The 18,719-nt window shown below is 35.9% G+C and overlaps 1 protein-coding gene and 1 long non-coding RNA gene across 2 annotated transcripts in view; both read right to left on the minus strand.

Annotated features, from left to right (window-relative positions):
• Positions 1 to 18,151, minus strand: part of LOC139977267 (uncharacterized) — a 46,404-nt gene extending 28,253 nt beyond the window's left edge. Inside the window, exon 1 of the mRNA XM_071986554.1 lies at positions 18,099 to 18,151. The gene's annotated coding sequence lies outside the window, so the exon portion shown is untranslated. The remainder of the gene's footprint in view (positions 1 to 18,098) is intronic.
• LOC139976910 (uncharacterized) lies at positions 858 to 5,389 on the minus strand. The gene is made up of 3 exons (XR_011796312.1): positions 5,226 to 5,389; positions 4,986 to 5,071; positions 858 to 4,655 (listed from the first exon to the last, which is right to left on the minus strand). It is a non-coding gene; the product is annotated as an uncharacterized lncRNA (long non-coding RNA).
• Positions 18,152 to 18,719: the final 568 nt, after the last annotated feature.

Below are 18,719 nucleotides of genomic sequence, written 5' to 3' on the forward strand. Positions count from 1 at the left end.
TGACAAAACACGTTTTTACATCTGACCGATGACGTTACCAATCATGTATGCATGAGTTTCGATTGTCAGGGACAAAGTTTAGAATTGATTAGACCTGCAGTGTAGGTGGAGTCTGCGACACTTTTTTTTAACAATTTAGGCCAACTTGACCTTTGACCTCAATTGACCCTTGACCCTGACCCAAAAAGTATCCTAATTTAACATTTCTTCTCATCATTCGTTACATATCGAGTGATTTAGTGCCGTTGACAAGCAGAAATATGGTTAAAACAATTTTTAGGGGTTTGTTTGACCTTTGACGTAAGACGCTTTCAATCTCTAAGACACGAGTTTACACTATCAGACATCTAGCAAACAAAACTGAACTTGATCAGACTTGCGGTCTATGAGGAGTTTAGACACACTCTTTTCCTCACTTAATCACACTTATCCACGTACTGACATTTATGATAGGTAACAATGTCATATCCCTATCCATCAAAGGTAGGGAGGTACGATAATGAATTTATTTATAAATGAACATGCAATTGAATGTTTTATAAATTATCATAACATGTTTCTTACTGTTGTGAATTACATGAACGTGCTCAAAATTTGTAGGAAAACCTTCGTCTTCCATGGTTTGACCCGGAGACCATCTTCAAGAAATATTATGACCGAGAAAGTGATGTTTGGTCCTTTGCCGTTTTCATCTGGGAGATATTTTCTCAAGGTAAACGTTTTTGGTATTAAATTTGAAGTATACACTTCGAACGCAATAAACATAAAGATAGCTGTTTATTATAAATATAATATATTTTATGTTAAGTCTAATTCATGTATTTTTCAAATTTATTTTTAATATTAACATGAAATGCAAATTACTCTTACTTTTAAGGAAGAGAGTATGAATACAACATATTGTATTCCCCATTTCCTTTAAGAGAAGCAATTAATGTACATGAGCAATGAATGTACTGTTAGAACATACATTAAAGGAAATAGTGTCTTGTAATTGTTTCTGTTTAACTCAAGGTACTTCTCCGTTTGATGGATTAGATATTATGAAGTTTGCTGCTCAGTCTTTACCAGTTCTCTCAAAGCCTGACTTATGTTCAGATTCTCTGTGAGTTATGTTCTGTTTAGTTGTTGGTTTGTTACTATTGGACTGTTGAATTATATTATATATTACTGAATATGAAAAATATACTTCACATGCTAAATGCCTTGTTTGGAATTTATCATACCCTAAATATTGTTTACAATTATTTATTCTTAAGAGCAAATGTTGCTATAGAAACCGTTTTCATTTTTGGATTAAAATCACCCTGGAAATACATTACGATGCATCAGTTTAATTCAATTATTTGAATTCATACCGATATTTGCTATATAAAAGTACAATGCAATTTTACATTCTCTGTAACATTGTATTCAATTTCAGATACACAATTAGTCTTGTTGAAGGTGGATCCTGCAGATCGAATTAGCCTCACAGCGTTAAAGACAAAGCTTTTTCAGCTAATAGAAAATATCGATTGAAAGTTATAAGTACAATATACCGTTCCGAATTTCAAGGCGCTTAGGACATAAATCCTTTTTTTTTTAATGAAAACACAGCTAGTGAAATGATGAGAGGTACATAATACATGGACCTGATGAAATGGATTATTCGTCTTAAAGTTTTTTTGGTAATATCAGCTCTGTTCCTTTTTGCATCAGGTTAGTTGTGGTAAAGGACAGTTTTATGTAAAAAAGAGTTTACTTTGTTGCTGTAAGATGTATTTTCTGTCTTCACGTTTCCTTGTTCATTACCAGCATGTTCATACATATTGAAGAAGCTAATACTCTATTTTTTTTTTTTTTTTTAAAGTTCAGAGTAGGACTATATATCAGAAGATATGCTAAACTACAGCAACGCGGTCTTAAAGTGGTCGATATTCAGATGAGATTTACCCACGTCCGAGCTACCGCATTTTTTTCCCCATATTGCTACGATATTACATAGAACACTTATATCATGCAGGCAAGAGCAACAAAGGCTATCGAAAAAAAACTGCATATGAATAAATTATACTTGTCATTTGGTATTACCTCAAATTGCAGCAATCTGCTTGTATCAAGTCGTTTATACCTGTACATAAAACGTTAACACATGCGCAGTTCCCTGATCGTGTAATAAATACGTATAAGATGGAAAAATTGTAGTATTTCCGCAATGTATTCATCAATAAAAAAAATCGCTGACTATGTTAGATCAGTTGTTTAAACAATTTGCACAAGGCAATAATTCTGAGGAAAAAAATGTACAAAGCGCAACAATTGGCTAGTATGCAACAACTTTAATCATTGGAAATACAAAAGGTGTAACCACGTATGCCAATCTTGTTTAACATATTATCAGGCAGAGGGGAAATTAAAATAAGGAGGCAAGATTGTGTAAGGGGACACTTTTAAACACCGTTCTCACCCACTTTTCGTATCTCTATTAGTTAACTTTTAAGTTGAATTGAAGTAGCAATATCATTATTTTTATTTTAATACGTAAAACACTTCTGTTCTATAAATATAGATACATTTCGTCGGTTGCGACCGTAGTTTGCACGTTTCCGTTCTCTGAATAAATCCAGGTTAATTACGGTCTGACTAGTTTTTAGACGGTCTATTTTTGTCATATTCACATAATAGTGATACATATTACAATAGCTGCAGCTGTGGAATTGAACCAGGCAGTTAAAAAAAACAGTTGAGAAAAAATCAATAACATTAAGACAATTATTTACTTTGTTAACTAGTTATCATGTTATCAACTCAATTAGATGAATGTTAAATAGGAAATGAAGATTAAAGTTATTCGATATTTACAATATTGATAGAATAAAGTATTAAAACAAACAGTTTTCATTATTCACTGTTAATGCGTATCATAAAGCAATCACTGTCAAATTTTGCACTTTTCGCACTTTTTGTTATTAACACAAACTATTGTTAACTACTGTTGTAAGCTGTGATAAAGATAAGGTTTATTTTATTGATAAATCGTTTATAATTGTCCAAAAAATCTAAGCGGTTGCTATTCTGGTTAACAGTGATAAACATTTCGTTAATACATTACCGAAAATTATTGAGCTATGAGCAATGTTTATCGGCCAATAATGTAGTTTTGATAATTAATAAGTATTTGACTTCCACTACAGAATTGTTACGTCATAAATATGCTTTAAATATAATTCTATTATGACTCTTTGATTAAATTTTGAAATATAATTTACCCGGCTTTAAAATATATGTATATCTACGTGAAGAATTACCGATATGTAACAAGATTGAAGAGATGAAACCGGAATGTGCAAATATAAAGACAAAATTTATAAGGTATTCGTCAAGACGCTAAAAACAACTTCAACCATTTCTATTAACGGATTGAATGTAATTTTTTTACTCGTGGTTTGGCAAAAGTCTTTCATATATATACACCTTTATATAATATACCTTTATTCAGGCGTCAATCATGAGGGGGGGGGGGTAGGGGGACACGTGCCTCACTTTTTGAAGCGTGCATGGGGCACACAACATCAAATGCCCCCCTCCCCCGGTATAGTGACTGACTCGTGTAGGCGCTAGGATTATCAGGCTCATAATGATTCGTGTATCTCATAAAAGGAGCTGAAACATTGTTATATGAGATGACTAGTTATTAATGTCTGATATGCGCATTCCCACCCCTCCCCCACCATCAACCTGTTGCAACAAGAAGTATGGACTTCATACCCAATATTGTGCAAACTTTAAGAATGTTTCCGACTATGGTTTAGGTTTAAAGTATATTGAAAATGATGAAGGCCCTAAGTAACACCCGCATGTTCTATAGATAATTTAAGTCTAATTCGTTTGTAATATGTGGTTATTGTTGAAATATATTTTGACTGACATATCAATTCAGGGACCAAACAGAAGCAGACATACATATTTCTGGATGTGAGTCAGCCCCTTGGGCCCCCGCCGGGGCTACTCCCCTGGACCACATCAGGTGCCCTCAGTCGGGCCCCTGGACCTCACTCGATAAAAGCTTTGCAAAAAGGCGCTCGCAGACGCCTTCAATGTTATCCATGTTAAGTCATTGATGCCCCCCCCCCCCTTACTTTTCAATTGGGATTGACGCCCTCTTTTATATTAATGAAACCCTTGATGTCTCTAATAGCTAAACAGTCATCAGTTAGTATTAAAAAGAAAGATCCATGCTGATTCATTTCCATTTAACATTCCATATCTGAAGGTTCTAGAAATAATACGACAGATCCACCAACAACATATAAAGTTCATTCAAGTTTTGTTTTTGAAGTTTTTCCTGTTCATAAAGTAATTCAAGTTGGTTGACCTAAAATGACCTCTTCATAAACAATATGTGCTCATTTATTGAATCCACATTCGTAGTAGGAAATTCATGAAACATTCGCTTGTGATATCTCCAGGATCGGTTGATTTCAAACAACTGTAGCAACGCTCACGAAGATTTTAAAAACTCCGGTATTTTGGAATTTGTTTGAGTACATATTATGACACATAAAAGACTGATTACATTTCTTTTGGAAAAAATTCATCTTCCCATTTTCCTTTCTTTGGGTTGAATTTTGGTACACTCATGTTAGAAGGCGATTTCTTCTTACATTTATATACTAAAAAGGTAGAGAAGAGAGAAGAAGCATAAGTTAATACAATGAACGCAACGATTCTTTGCTATAAAATATCAACTGCAAGAACTTATACAAAGTATGTTATTAGTATGAACAGCTCCACACATAAATGCACTTTATCGTGAACCGAAAATAACGAAATTTAATGGAGAGTTGGGTTAATACATATGTTAAAAGTGAGTGAGAAACATTTCATAAAAAATGGAAAAAAAAACGCAAAAACTGAACCAACTACCAATGTACACATAATATTGTTTCTATATCTTGTTATTGTATGTTATCCAAAAAAATCGTATTCAAAATATCACTCACTTTTCATGTCCAATCCCTTCAAAGCTGATTCCACTGTCTGCTTGGCTGCTCCTTTTAATTCGTCCGGTACCAAACATTTTACGAACCTTCATTAGAGATTATAAAGAAATAAATGTAAAATAGTTAATGTATATCTATATTTATAAAAAAATAAAAGTCATAATTTATCAACATAACGAAATATAACACTAATCACATCTTACAGATGATTATAACGTAGTTAATGTCAAACATTCTTACTGTAGGATTTCTGGACAATTTTTATTTGCAAGGCTGGTGATGATTGATACGAATTGGTCTTTGTTGATGCTCATTTCCAGAAATATCAGGATTTTTAGTGAGGGCATTGTTATTTCTTTAATAAAGTCAATCGCGCACTCTTCTCTGAAAGTCATTACTTTCACTCTCACCTGTTGAAAGACAAGTAATTAAAGAGACGTTAACATTAAGAACGTCATATATTTCCATATTGAATAACCCAACCAACATCATAAATATGTAACAATTTCCACTAATTGAGGCATATCACATTAATAAGTGTCTTTACAGTTAACTGAAATGGATTTTAGTTAAAACAAAATGATCCATTAAATACCGGTACCGTATAGTATTTCAGGATTTTATATTTGTTTTATACATGTATCAGGTCATAGCAAAGGTAATATAAAGAACTCTCATTTTGTAGAGAAATATGTTAATTAGATATTATAATTATGGTGGGCAATCATCCGGTTGATAAAACCAGCTTAGGAATCATTCAGACAAGTTGAACATACAAATTCAAAAGTGAAATAATCCATTTTTTTTCATAAAATAAATTGAATGGATTTCCACTACTTACATCGGAAGCATTGCAAACATCGCAGAAATCTGTTAAAGCAACTCTGTGGCGTTTCCTGTCAAGATTAAATATGTTAATGATCATTTTGCTACCCAGTTTACCCGCTTCATCGTTCATGCCGTTGATAATTGTTCGTTTCTTCTCGAGATTACTCATTTCATAAATACAGTCGATCAAATTGTTCCACATTTTCTGTTCCTTCAGGAGAGATTTTACGGCTTTATCCAATCTAGCATGATCCATGCCGAACATAAACTGTAATAACCTGACCGTTGCATTGTCTGCACTCTTTTTTATAAATTCATCTATCCACGCCCATTCTTTATCACATTCTGGCACATACTGAGCAGCTAGAAATTCCTGAAAGAATTCATGATAAAACATACTTCCAGCATAGGACGAAAAAGCAAGTTCTTCTATTTGACTTCCTCCGCTTCCTACCTTCTTTGAATACTTGAGAAACCCTACGGCTAAGGCAAGTTCGGTGTCTTTTTTCCCAAGTTTATTGTTCCAATATTCGCGTTTACCCAATGAAAGGCTCATTTTGTTTTCAAATGCTATTTTACCAAGTCTAGCTTCCAGACTCTTAATATCTTCTTGAATGGACTGATTATTAACTTTCTGCACGTATTGGGATTCCAAACAAGTTATCACTAATCTTAGTATTGTTGTCAGTTTGTTAACATTCACCTCTTTATATTTCCCTGATGGATCTATTATTCTGCATGTAATTATATGAACAATCATAATCAGCAGAAGGGGTGTTTCAGAAAAATTCTGAGAAATTTCGTTTAATTCCATACATTCAGTAACTTTTTTTGAAAGTATTTCTAAAGTATCACAAGCTTCCGGGTTCTGCCCGTCGTTTCGTGGAACAGTGTTATCTTTCTGCTCTGATTCTCTTTGCTTTACCTCGTGATGAGCAGCGGGAATTAACATTATTGTTACATCATCCAACACCTCGTCAGCTTTAATGTTACTTTCATTTGCTTCATTTTTGCCATCTTCTGTAAAAATGTCCTCGTCTTTTTTTTCTTCGTTTTGAAATTTTTCCACATCAACTGTTTTGGTTTGCTCCGTTATGTCTTGTTCTTTCTCTTCCGAGGTTTGTTTATTTTCTCCGTTAAACTCATTTATGTTTTTATCATTCTTTTTCCTATTCATCGGATTTTCATACTTTACATTTTCGGCATTGTTACATCCTCCATCTGTCACCGGCCGGCTGTCGGTATTTGTCGTTTTTATTTCAATCGTCTCTTCGTTGTTTGAATCCGATTTGGTTTGTTGTGTGGCGTCTAACTTAGATTCTTTCATCTTTGATTCGGGGATCAAGGTGAGTTGGGGTATTGCTTGTGATTTAAAGTAATATTTGCAGGTTTTATGAATATACTCATTGATTTGAGAATTACTGAAACCATTCAAATTTACCTTTGAATATGGTAGGGCAAATGACGCCTTCATGTCATCAACTTCACGGGACGTTACCCAAACTTTGATCTTTTTAAACTTAACAGTGTTGATTTTATTTTCGAGTAAATTTTCGACCGTTAGATTAGCATCATTTTCACCCTCCTCTTGAAGGAGATTGACACGTTCTTCTTTATCGTTAGTAGGATTCTCAGGAGATGTATTGGTACTAATCGTAGACATCGATAGCTCATCAAGCCCATCTAAGAGTACTTGAAACTCAAAATTCATAAATATTTTAACAATATCGTCTACCGTCAAATCGATTCCAGCAGGCATCATTTCTTTGACAAGTTCGGAAAGAATCATGGAGGGATCAACCTCTTTAAGGTGAATATATATTAGTATAGTTTCCCTGAATTTTTTCTTTTTGTCAGTTTTCGTTGATATTATCTTTGATACCCAATCGCTAACCAGGTGCTGAGTGTAGGTTGTTTTCCCGTAACCTAAGTCTGCTATAATGAAGACCCGATTATTATCGAAATTAAACTCCTGTGTAGACATAATGTCGCTAGCGTGATGGCTGACGTCACCGTTCACGTTAGTGAGGGTGCACTGGCATGTAGTGTAAAGGGCATGTATCGGTATTGGTTCACCCCACGGTAGCGGCTTGATGAAGCCAAATTTCCCGTAGTACTTCATTAGCCCCTCCACTAAAGTATTTCTCATCTCTAAAGAAAAAAATAAATATATTAATGACTATTATGACATTATAGCAAGGAATGTTTTCAATGAGCAAGATATTTGCATATTTACATTTTGCATTAAAACTTGAGTATTACAGGCAGGGATGTCATCAGCAATAAACATAAAACTTTTATGTCATGAACGCAATATGTATGATATATGTATTGATGATGCACTATCTTTCGTTAAATGAATGTAATTCATTTCTTACAAATAGCAATCTCCTTCATTTATTTTCATATTTCTATGAACCTCCTTTTTGCAATATTAGGCTACAGCAGCAAACTGGTCTTTCTCCTTTTCCAGTTTTAAAGATCGACTAGGATGTTTTTGTTTTTTGCTTATTCACACATGTTACTGAATGTGTACACTTTACTAAAATCGTACCTCATAACGGAGACTGTGAGTTATTATATCAATACATTTTTACAGCAGTCGCGTCAAGTCTTTTTGCTTTGGAATCATAATGTTGAGGATGAAAAATTATATCGTACCTTCGGGTGATTTTTTCTTCGGTTTTGGTTTCGTATGTTTGGTCTGCATTTCCTGATATAAGAACAGATATGAAATATATTGAAACAAATGGATAAATGAGACCACATTGTGGACAAAGGATATGAAGTTATAAAGATGTAACGTCCTTCTTACCGTGGATGGATCTGGAGTTGTCTCTTTAGTCGTATCTAAATCAACAAAAACAAAAATAATAAAAATCTGGTCAGTTCAATTTTTGTGGTTTGATATATAATGTCTGTTGTTAATATACATAATTATTTAATGCACCTTTGTAAAATGCGTTGTTTCTTATATGATTAAATAAGGGGTAAATCAACGGTCTACCATGCAGCTAAGGCAGCATAATGCTCCAACAACTGTATAACGCAAGCGATGCACGAGTTCGTAGGTCGCATACATCCAGCAATAGCGTTACACCTTCGTTCATTCATACAACACACTCAATAATCAATAACATCAATTTTCATCTACAAATGTTGCAATTTCTTGTAAACTTTAAAGGGGAAAAAACAACAATGTGTCCAAACGGTGCAAAGAAGTTCTCTACTTATATAATAGTTAAGTCTCAAAACAAATTAGATGCAGAAGTAAAATAACAAGAATAACAGAAATATGCTATAGTGTATGTAGTGCACAAACAACACCGCATTATACAATGAAATCAGCCTGGATAAGACCCAATGTAACTGTATGAACTTGCAGTGGCGGCAAAAGAAATGGCAAGTTTGGGGGTGGCAAGGAACAGTTGGGGGGAGGGGGAGGGATTTGAAAATACAAAAAGGGTACCTGAATAAAGTGCAAATCACAAGAAAATTCATCCGTTACGATAATTTAAATTGATGAATATTTGCGACCGATTCACAACGACTAGCTGAGCAATGTTTCGAGAGAAACAAAGGAGAAAAAAAAATGAAACCTTTCTTTATGATTACAATTGTGCACAGTTTCTACCTGCGAGTGCATGACCCTCAAAAGCTGCAGCACTATTAGATACTTCTTGTTCGCCCTTGTAGAGATTATGGAGCGCAAAAAGAAAAATATGTTTGAAAGTATGCTTGAAATATTCTAGCATTCTTGAGATAAATATAATCTGTTGTGACACCAACTAACATCGTTCCTTTCTTCTATAAAGAAATTGTGATGCATAAAAGTTTGCAGTTGCCAACAAAGAACCTGCTACTTATTTGGGAGTTGCAACGATAATGGTTCTCTATGTTGTTGGTATGGTCGGAATATTGAACGTTATTAGGTCATTTCAAAACACCATACTTATTCTTACCATTTCTTCGGGCCCAAAAATTTGCGTTACCTCTTTTGCCATACAAACAGCAAGCAATGAGGACGAGTATTAAAACAAAGAAAATTATAATTCCAATAACGACAAAGGCCCAGGCGACTTGACCTTTAGGGCTACTCGTGGGTTCCATTGAAGGAGGCTCTTTGCAGGCTTCTGAAACGACATAATCAAGACAACGAAGATTGTACATGTCAGGTTACACAGTCTTGTATATGGATAGCGTAACATATCTGAGAGCTATGCCTTTCCTGTGTTGTCGGCCAAAATTGAGATGTTATCATAAACACGCTTTAAATGTAAAGTATAACATCCTCCCCATACTGGTTTGTGCGCTGTCGCAATTACAGTTATCATTAGCCTTTTCCTCTGTATACCTGAAAGAATAACACTTTTATTGTTGTGAGTCACAACCCCTGGTTTCACACCTATTATCATATTGCGATTTCAAATTATTTTGTCTATAGGTTTGCTTTGCAAGGACTTATAATTTCACTTTTGTTAAGGGTATACGTTTTGCCCTAATTGTGGATATAGTAAAACAAAACAGTGATGCATTTTCTTACTAGCACAGATGTCTACCTGATTTGTGCAACTTTATGGCCACTTAATACCATCAAAACATAACTATACATATAGCTATGCATTATGTTCATATCCCTCCGTTCTACATTGTCCTTCTGGTATGTTCAAAATGTGTACGTAAATCAATTCAACAGTAAAAACTAAGTCTTGATGAAGCTTTGGAATCTTCATATTACTTCTGTTCAATCAACGGACAAATTATAAACTGTCGTGTTACCTGTATGTATCCTTACAGTGCTAGAGTAAGTATCAAGGAGAGAAAGAAATGGAAAGTCTGACAAGGAAGCGATGCATCTGAAAGTAGCATCTGCTCCACAATCAGGTGTTGTGTATTCAATGGTTTTCCCAGTGTACCATCTGTCACCCATTTCTTTATGAGTTTGCTCTTCTTTAGTGAAGCTCACTCCAGACTGGTTAGTTACAATCCAGTCTACGTCCATCATTGGTCGAGAGCCACTCACATAACAAGTCAATGATCCGGATGTCGTAACGTTCACTTGACATCCAGTACAGGTCAAACCACAAGCATCAATCAGTGGGCAAGGAGGATCGGGTCGACCTGTCAGGATAAAACGTTAAAGATATTTACTCAGTGTTGTTGACGAGAGTGAAAATTTGTTTTTCAATTGATAAACCAATATATTAATATGACTGGATTCAAAGTGTTACAAGTGCATCGCTAACTAAATATTAATATTAAAAAAAGGTTATGTTTATTACTGTAAATCAAAAGCGCCGTGTTTGAGGTATCTTGTTCAAAGTTGTCAAAGTAAGCAGTCAGCGTATAGCTGCTTTCATGTTGTAACTGGCTATTAACGATTCTAAGAGATCCATTGATGGTTAACTCAAATTCCCCTTTGCGGTATTCGCTGCCACTTGATATGCCATCTGCGAGTGATAACAAAGGAGCGGTGCTCGTTGTTAATCCTTTGTACCAATACAAGTCGTAGTTGGAACCTAAAACGTAGCATGGAAGCTCCACTGACTTTCCCATTTCTGCAAAACACTTGGACTGACACTGAACACTACTTGCGTCTGTCAAGAAAACATAATATTCCATATATCTCTATTTACATATTAACGGAATGAGCCTCGGTGTTTTTAAAACAATTATTTGATATATGGTTATTCAATAGTATCATATACAAGGCAAGAGACAGTAAAGATTGATTAAACAAACGGTAATCTGCAACTATTAAAACATGGACTTGTTGCGTTCAGCATATAACTGCTGTATTTACGTTTTTGCATACATTAATATGGACATATCATATACCATTCTGAATATTTTCCGATAGTGTCTAAAATAATTTTGAATTTTAAAAACAAGCATCAGTTATGCAGAAGCCATTTTAAGAGACACGGAAATGTAATATTGGTGAACACAAAGACGGAGTTTATTAAGACTGGGGATTAATTTTACATTCAGAAGCCTCTACCCGTCTTTTAATTCTCCTACTTGGATTATTTAAAAAAAAAAATCCCCTACTTTGAAATCTTGTGCATGCCACTGATTACTGATTTATGATAACAATTGAAAAAAATTTGTCTTACCCACAACATTCATACATGACATGATTACAACCAAGGCTGCAACGCACAAAATAATATATCTCCGTATCAAATCCATCATGTTCTTGAAGTATCAGGCGATCACTGTGCATCTAGAAGGTAACAATTTAAATGGTAGTTAGACAATTAAAATAGTTTACCTACATATTCAAATAAGCATGGAAAATATATTTGATGTACAAGTAGTCGTCGGTAAATGAATAAAAGGAATTCGTTCCTGTCCGTATTCTCTTTATGTGTTTCAAAGTTTCAGTGACAGTTTCTAATAAACTAATATTATAGGCCACATGTTGGGAATTACTGCAAACTTAAAAGTAATTTGTTTCAAAGGACTGTAGGAAACCCAAGCCGGATCATCGGGGAAAGAGACACAGTAACTTTGGGAGGGAGGCTATTGCGGAAGCTGAAAGGGTTGAGGAAACGGTGGCCGCCGGCGAAAGTATTTTGGCTGAATATGGGGAAGCAGGTCAAGTCAAACTGGAGGCGGGCGCGGTTAAAGCCAGGGACGTGGGCGTGCCAGTAAGCGTAGGTTACGTAGGAGAACACAATGTCGAGGTGGTGAGGGATACCGGATGTAACACAGTAATAATTAGTAGGAAATTTGTGGGAAAGTCGGAGTTCACAGGGCAAGTACGACCATTGAAGTTGCTGGACAGCACAAAGCGGTGGCTTCCTGCTGCTAGAATTAAGATCGACACACCCTATTTCGTCGGATAGGTAAATGCGTTGGTGGTAGACAGCCCCTCTCACGATCTGATTATCGGGAACATAGAAGGAGCTAGGGATGCAAACAATCCAGATCCATGCCGGCAGCCATCAACAGTTAGGGAAGTGGAAGCGTTAGGGGGAGCTGTAGAGACGCGCGCACAGAAGATAAGAAAGGAACGTCCGTAACAGCGGCTTAAATGTAAAGGGGCAGTCGGCCCTGTCATCGATAGTAAGGAGTTGTCTAAGGCTCAGAATGATGAGCAAGAATTTGCTAAGTTTTACAAGTTGACAAAGAACGGGGAGGTAAGAGTATCGCGAAGGGGTAGTGAGGTAAAGTACGAAGTTTCTAAGGGGATACTGTTGAGGAAATTCAAAAGTGCCAAAGTTGAAAATGGGAGAGAATTTAATCACATGATTGTTCCAAAACTTCTTCGTGACAGTGTCATGAGCGTAGCGCACGACGCTCCCTTCAGGTCATCTAGGGGCAAAGAAAACCGCTGATAAGGTGACGAGAAGCCTCTATTGGCCGGGTGTTCAGCGCGACGTTAAGCTGTTCTGCGTTTCTTGCGACATTTGTCAAAGAACTGTGTCCAATGGATCTGTACCTAGGGTCCCCCTGGGGAAAATGCCTCTTATTGATACACCTTTTCATAGAGTCGCGATAGACTTAGTAGCGCCCCTCGCTCCGATAGCTGATCGCAGAAATAGATATATTCTCACACTGGACCCGCGACAATGTGTGTGTCTGCGTGTCTTAAAGTTTATTTTTTTCCTATCAATGTATTACTGCTTGAACAGTACTTGTTTAACTACGATATTATTTCGCAGCAACTCCTCTACATCAAGGTACCGTTAATATTTTCCCTATATTTGAATATGACGTATGTACTTAATGTCACTCAGACATAATTAGGTCTTCTTATGGTACTTAAGTTGAAGATCATTTATTTGCTTATCAGTTGTCTAATTAAATATGTATGTTTATGGCTTCATCCTGCCTAAGTTCTGTCAACCACTGCTGCGCCTAAAGAAAATTCTTCTCTCTAGCATTGGAAAGTGTAAGCTATATGATATCTGTCCTTTGACCACATTTATTGGCAAAGATTGAAGAACTCATGGACAAAGATAACTTAATTCGTAACATTTATGAGGGACATATAACGAAATATTGGAAGTTTAGTAGTTGGACCGTGCTGAATGAAATATAGTAACTTTAATGGTATACTAAATATAGATCTGATGTAACGTATGCGAAGTCAGAGAAATGACGAATTTAAGTGCAAATGGTGTAGCTGTTATATGTAATTTAAGAAATTATGTCGTCATCCTAAATAACTCATTTTGGTATTTCAATCAAATTCATGATCCTGTGACTACCATTCATTCAATATCGTAAGCTGCGTAACATGCATAACTTTTCAGTTTCTACTTAAACAGGAACGTCCATCTATTGCATGGATGGCTCTGGAGACAATTTCCATGCAGGAATATTATCAAGGGTAACGTTGCATGGGAATATGCTGTGCTATTATGGAGTTATTTTCTTTTAATAATAACGATACTCTACATATAACTGTTCCTAGTATATTAATGAATGCGGTGGTTCGGTTATTTTGCTATGTAATCGATTCCGGAGAATTGATATGAAAGAAAAACATATTTTTGTTATATTTACTCTCCAAGTTGTTTATCTGAAATCATTGTTTGTATTATATTAACTTGTGTTGGGGGACTTTCAAGATATGATCACTGTATAAATTATGTTGGGCTCTACAGTATTTACAATACTTCTAATATCAGTTAACGTGATAATTAGTATCCTCTTGACATTTACACACACTTGTATTAGGACAAAGGTCAATGGCAACTGATAACATGAAAGCTATATATTCTCATGTAGAAGATCACATTTTAATTTTTTTTTTTAAATTATCATATGAAGGAGAAATGGGAATAAATTAACAAGACAAACATCTAACTTGATTTCTTTATCTTTAACTGAAATCCCATTAGCAAGAGTAAGTGCCTCTGAGGTTGACAAACAAATCAGAGTGGGATTTATCTGACCACAATCTCTTTGTTGTCCTTGAGCTGTATAGAATTTATTCATTTTAACTTTGAACAATTTGTAGCGTTGATAAAGATTTAAGAAACGTTTCTTTGCCTTCTTTTGCACAACCCTTGCCTGCCTTAAGTGAAACAAAAAGTAGCTAATGGTAGTCGTGGTCGATCTTCTGACAAGATATTCATTTCATATATGTAATGTCAATTTACACTTGAAACAGTGGAACGGAAAGAGGCATATCATAGCGGTATGATTTCAAACCGATATTTATGAGGGGTAGTAAAGTGCCCCCCCCCACTCTTTCACCCTCCCACCACAACCCCATATCATGATATCATAAATGATTTTGCTGCAGAGTCAGCTACCCCGAAAATTGTAAAGAGCAAACTTAAAAAGGAAACTTAACGTAATTATAGTATGTCGATAAATTATTGAACGTGGTGTTACAGATAGTTAGGTCCTTTTAGCCGACTAGTCATTAGTATTACCGTTTTCTTCACAGGTATGTTATTATGCTATCTTCTTGGAGTACCAGAAAAGGGAGCGACCTAAAATTAGTACGATAGCAACAAATATGGTGTCAAAATCAAAACAAGTAAGAATGACAGGTAGTACTACTACAGCCCCTTAGTATAGGTATAATTAGTTAACGGGTTCAGACATGAAATCTGAAAGCTTTAAATATGTATAGTAGGATAATAAATTTACCAGGAACAATATATATTTATACCAGTGTTACCAACAAGGAAATGTAGAGATGCATTTTGCTTTCTGTGACTCACCAATGACTTTAATTAAGGATAAAGATTGCAATAAGAAACATGTAATGCAAAACTTCTATCCTATCAAGGGACGTGCAGTGCACATTTAACAGGAAAGAAAGTCAACCAGAGATATGTCGTTCATTTTGAAATGTATATTGGGGTAAGGTTAATATTCGCGGGCTCAATGTCAAGTTGGCTCTGGTTCTCGAAGCCTCTGACAACGACAGGTTGTTAAACATTATCGGAAATTATGCCTTGGTTCGAAGTAAGAACGTTAACGCATACGCTCTATATCAGGATTGTCCAACCTTTTGCAGAGGAGGGCCACATGGAATGATTATGATGAGGGAGGGGGCCGCATGAACCCTACGCTCGATTTTTCGATTTTCTGCCCGAAGCCCAAGGCAACAAAATGTGAGCACTGCGCGCGGAACGCACTGATTTATTTTCCTTCCTGATAAAACAGATGAATAAAGTTCAGCCGCCCCCCCCCCCTCCGCTGAGAGAGTGTCACACAAACTGACCTGTATGCAGTTTTTGGACCCAGAAGGCTCGAATGATTGATTATATAGCTTCAAATTGTTATCAATAAATCTGCTCACTAAAATTTCGCACCGTAGATCATCTCTGGCGGGCCGGACGCAACCCTGCGGCGGGCCGGACTGTGGCCCGCTGGCCGTAGGTTGGACAACCCTGCTCTATATCATACCTTATTAAAACTACATGCTCTTTGATCTTTTCCATATATAGAGGGAACAACCACCGTTACCCGCCTCGAATTAAACCAAGACACAGCCAAATCTAACCCAGTGACCGGCGTGGAGGATTCTGTCCATTCGACGTCAAACTTCGTCTTCGAGTTAAAAGTTTCCAACAAATGATTATGTCTAATTGAATATCATACGTGATCATTGCATTAATTACAATGTTGCAGTTTACTACTTCAGAACGCTGCAGCAATTAATCGTTCCATTAAATGGACACACTGAAGTTGTCACTTTCAGGGCCTGTCAAAGCAAAGATATACGTTTTCAACTGACATCTCCTACAACCTCAGGGTATCGGAGGTCTTTTCTTGTCATGTCTCTTGCAAATTTGCATATCATGACCGTTTTACATTTGAAAAGCATTTGGAGAGGAGTAAGCTTAGCTTACTGAACACAAACCTTTCCGTCTGCTCACCCGGAGTATTATCAACATTCAACTCAATAATTTCACAAATAGTTTAGCTAATATACTGGCATCTTTAGTCCTTATTTTCACACTAGCTTAACTTTGATTGATGCTATTTCACATAAATGCAGTAAAGCAATAATGGTAACTAATAATATGCCAAAACAAGCATTACATTAGGTCATTTTAGCTTTGGTTTATTCAAGCGGATGTACATTAACCTATTATGGTATGCTACCTATATAAGATTAGTTCCCTACAGTGACACAATAGGCCTTCTCGTCTTAATTAACACTTACGGTAGTGACTACAATGATAACTGCATTTTGTGCAAAGATGATTTACTTGGTACGTGTTAAACAACCAGCATACTGAAATGAAACTATAAATCCTATTTGTATTAATTAAATATTTAACCTGCTCAAAGTACACACTAAAGATAATTCGTACTAACGATCTATGTAAGCTTGTTCAACAGCTATTGTGCCAAGAGCGTCTATTATTGATAAACACCATTTTATACCCGGTATGATGATATGATAAATGTGAGAACCAGCCGGAAGACTCCTCTTATTTATTACCAATTGCAAACTAGGGAAGCATGGGAATTAGCGGGATTAGGTTTAGTCACAGGTGCGGGGTTAGAATGTATGCTGGAAAACATGGTAGATACTAGGAATACATGAAGAGTACGAATGAATAAAACCAGGTGAAACAAGTGGCATTTGTGCTTTCGACGCCTTTGGTCACCTTGGAACTTGGAGACACACACCCATTATCCACGACTTCGCCCTTCTCCACCACTTTACCACACACATACGCAGTTGTTTTCTCTTATGTTCCGGCGTATGTTCTTAGTCGAAATCTCACCACAACCATTACACAAGTTAACTTATATTTTTGTAGCCTATAGGCTAGACATAGGAACCCAAAAGCTATGATGCTGGGTAATCCAGGCTTAACGTTCAATAATCCAGGAATTTTGCCGAAAATGCATGTTTATCTAAATTACTTTGATTAGCCTGAATTTATCAATTGAAAATCTCTAATTGTCTGTTGATATTTGAATGTTATTCTATAATTCAGGTTTACCAGTCGAAAATCCTAGTTTATCGGCGACATTTTCTCAATCAATCGATCGAGTATTGGACATTTGGTTTGCCTACACGTCCAAATAATCAGTTTTGATCACACTCCCTCCCTGTACAAACCCGTTCGTTTTAACGGCCTATAAATAGCACTGTCTGATCGGCTTTAGAAGTCTCTATTCTATTACAATTAATAGGCCTACATAATTGTGCTTGAATATATTATGATTATGCTCGCGTTCCCAGTTTGCTTGTAGTCTTGTGATATAGAAAGACAGACGCCTGCTAGATAAAACATAGCAAAATATATAATACAGAGGCAGATACATAGTTTTATCCTTTAAAAAACTTACCCTTTAGAAAATGGCTCCTGTGAATTCACTTGTATTTTTGCACATCGTATACATTATAAATTATTCAAAATGGCGACATGGCGTCTTTTGACATATTTACACAATAGAGAAATTCCGGTTGCGGGCGCATTTCTGTTATCGGTAAAATCGGTTCAAATTGCAGTTTGAATAAACATGACTTGACTTATCGTGTCGGGCAAGTGGAACATGTCTCGCTGAAATAAAATATTACTTTGAAGACACGGCAGGCTGTATTTTGACGGCAGGCAGTAAAATGACAAAATATATAATACAGAGGCACATACAAAATGTTATCCTTTAAAAAGTAACTTACCCTTTAGAAAATGGCTCCTGTGAATTCACTTATATTTCAGCACATTGTATACATTATCAATTATTCAAAATGGCGACATGGCGTCTTGTGACATTTTTACACAATAGAGGAATTCCGGTTGCGGACGCACTTCTGTTATCTGTAAAATCTGTTCAAATTGGAATTTGAATAAACATGACTTGACTTATCGTGTCGGGCAAGTGAACATGTCTCGCTGAAATAAAATATTACTTTAAATATACGGAAGGCTGTATTTTGGTTTTGGGTCTTTTAGGGGAATACGTTAC

The sequence above is a fragment of the Apostichopus japonicus genome, chromosome 12 (genome assembly GCF_037975245.1).
Source record: "Apostichopus japonicus isolate 1M-3 chromosome 12, ASM3797524v1, whole genome shotgun sequence".
Taxonomy (NCBI): domain Eukaryota; kingdom Metazoa; phylum Echinodermata; class Holothuroidea; order Aspidochirotida; family Stichopodidae; genus Apostichopus; species Apostichopus japonicus.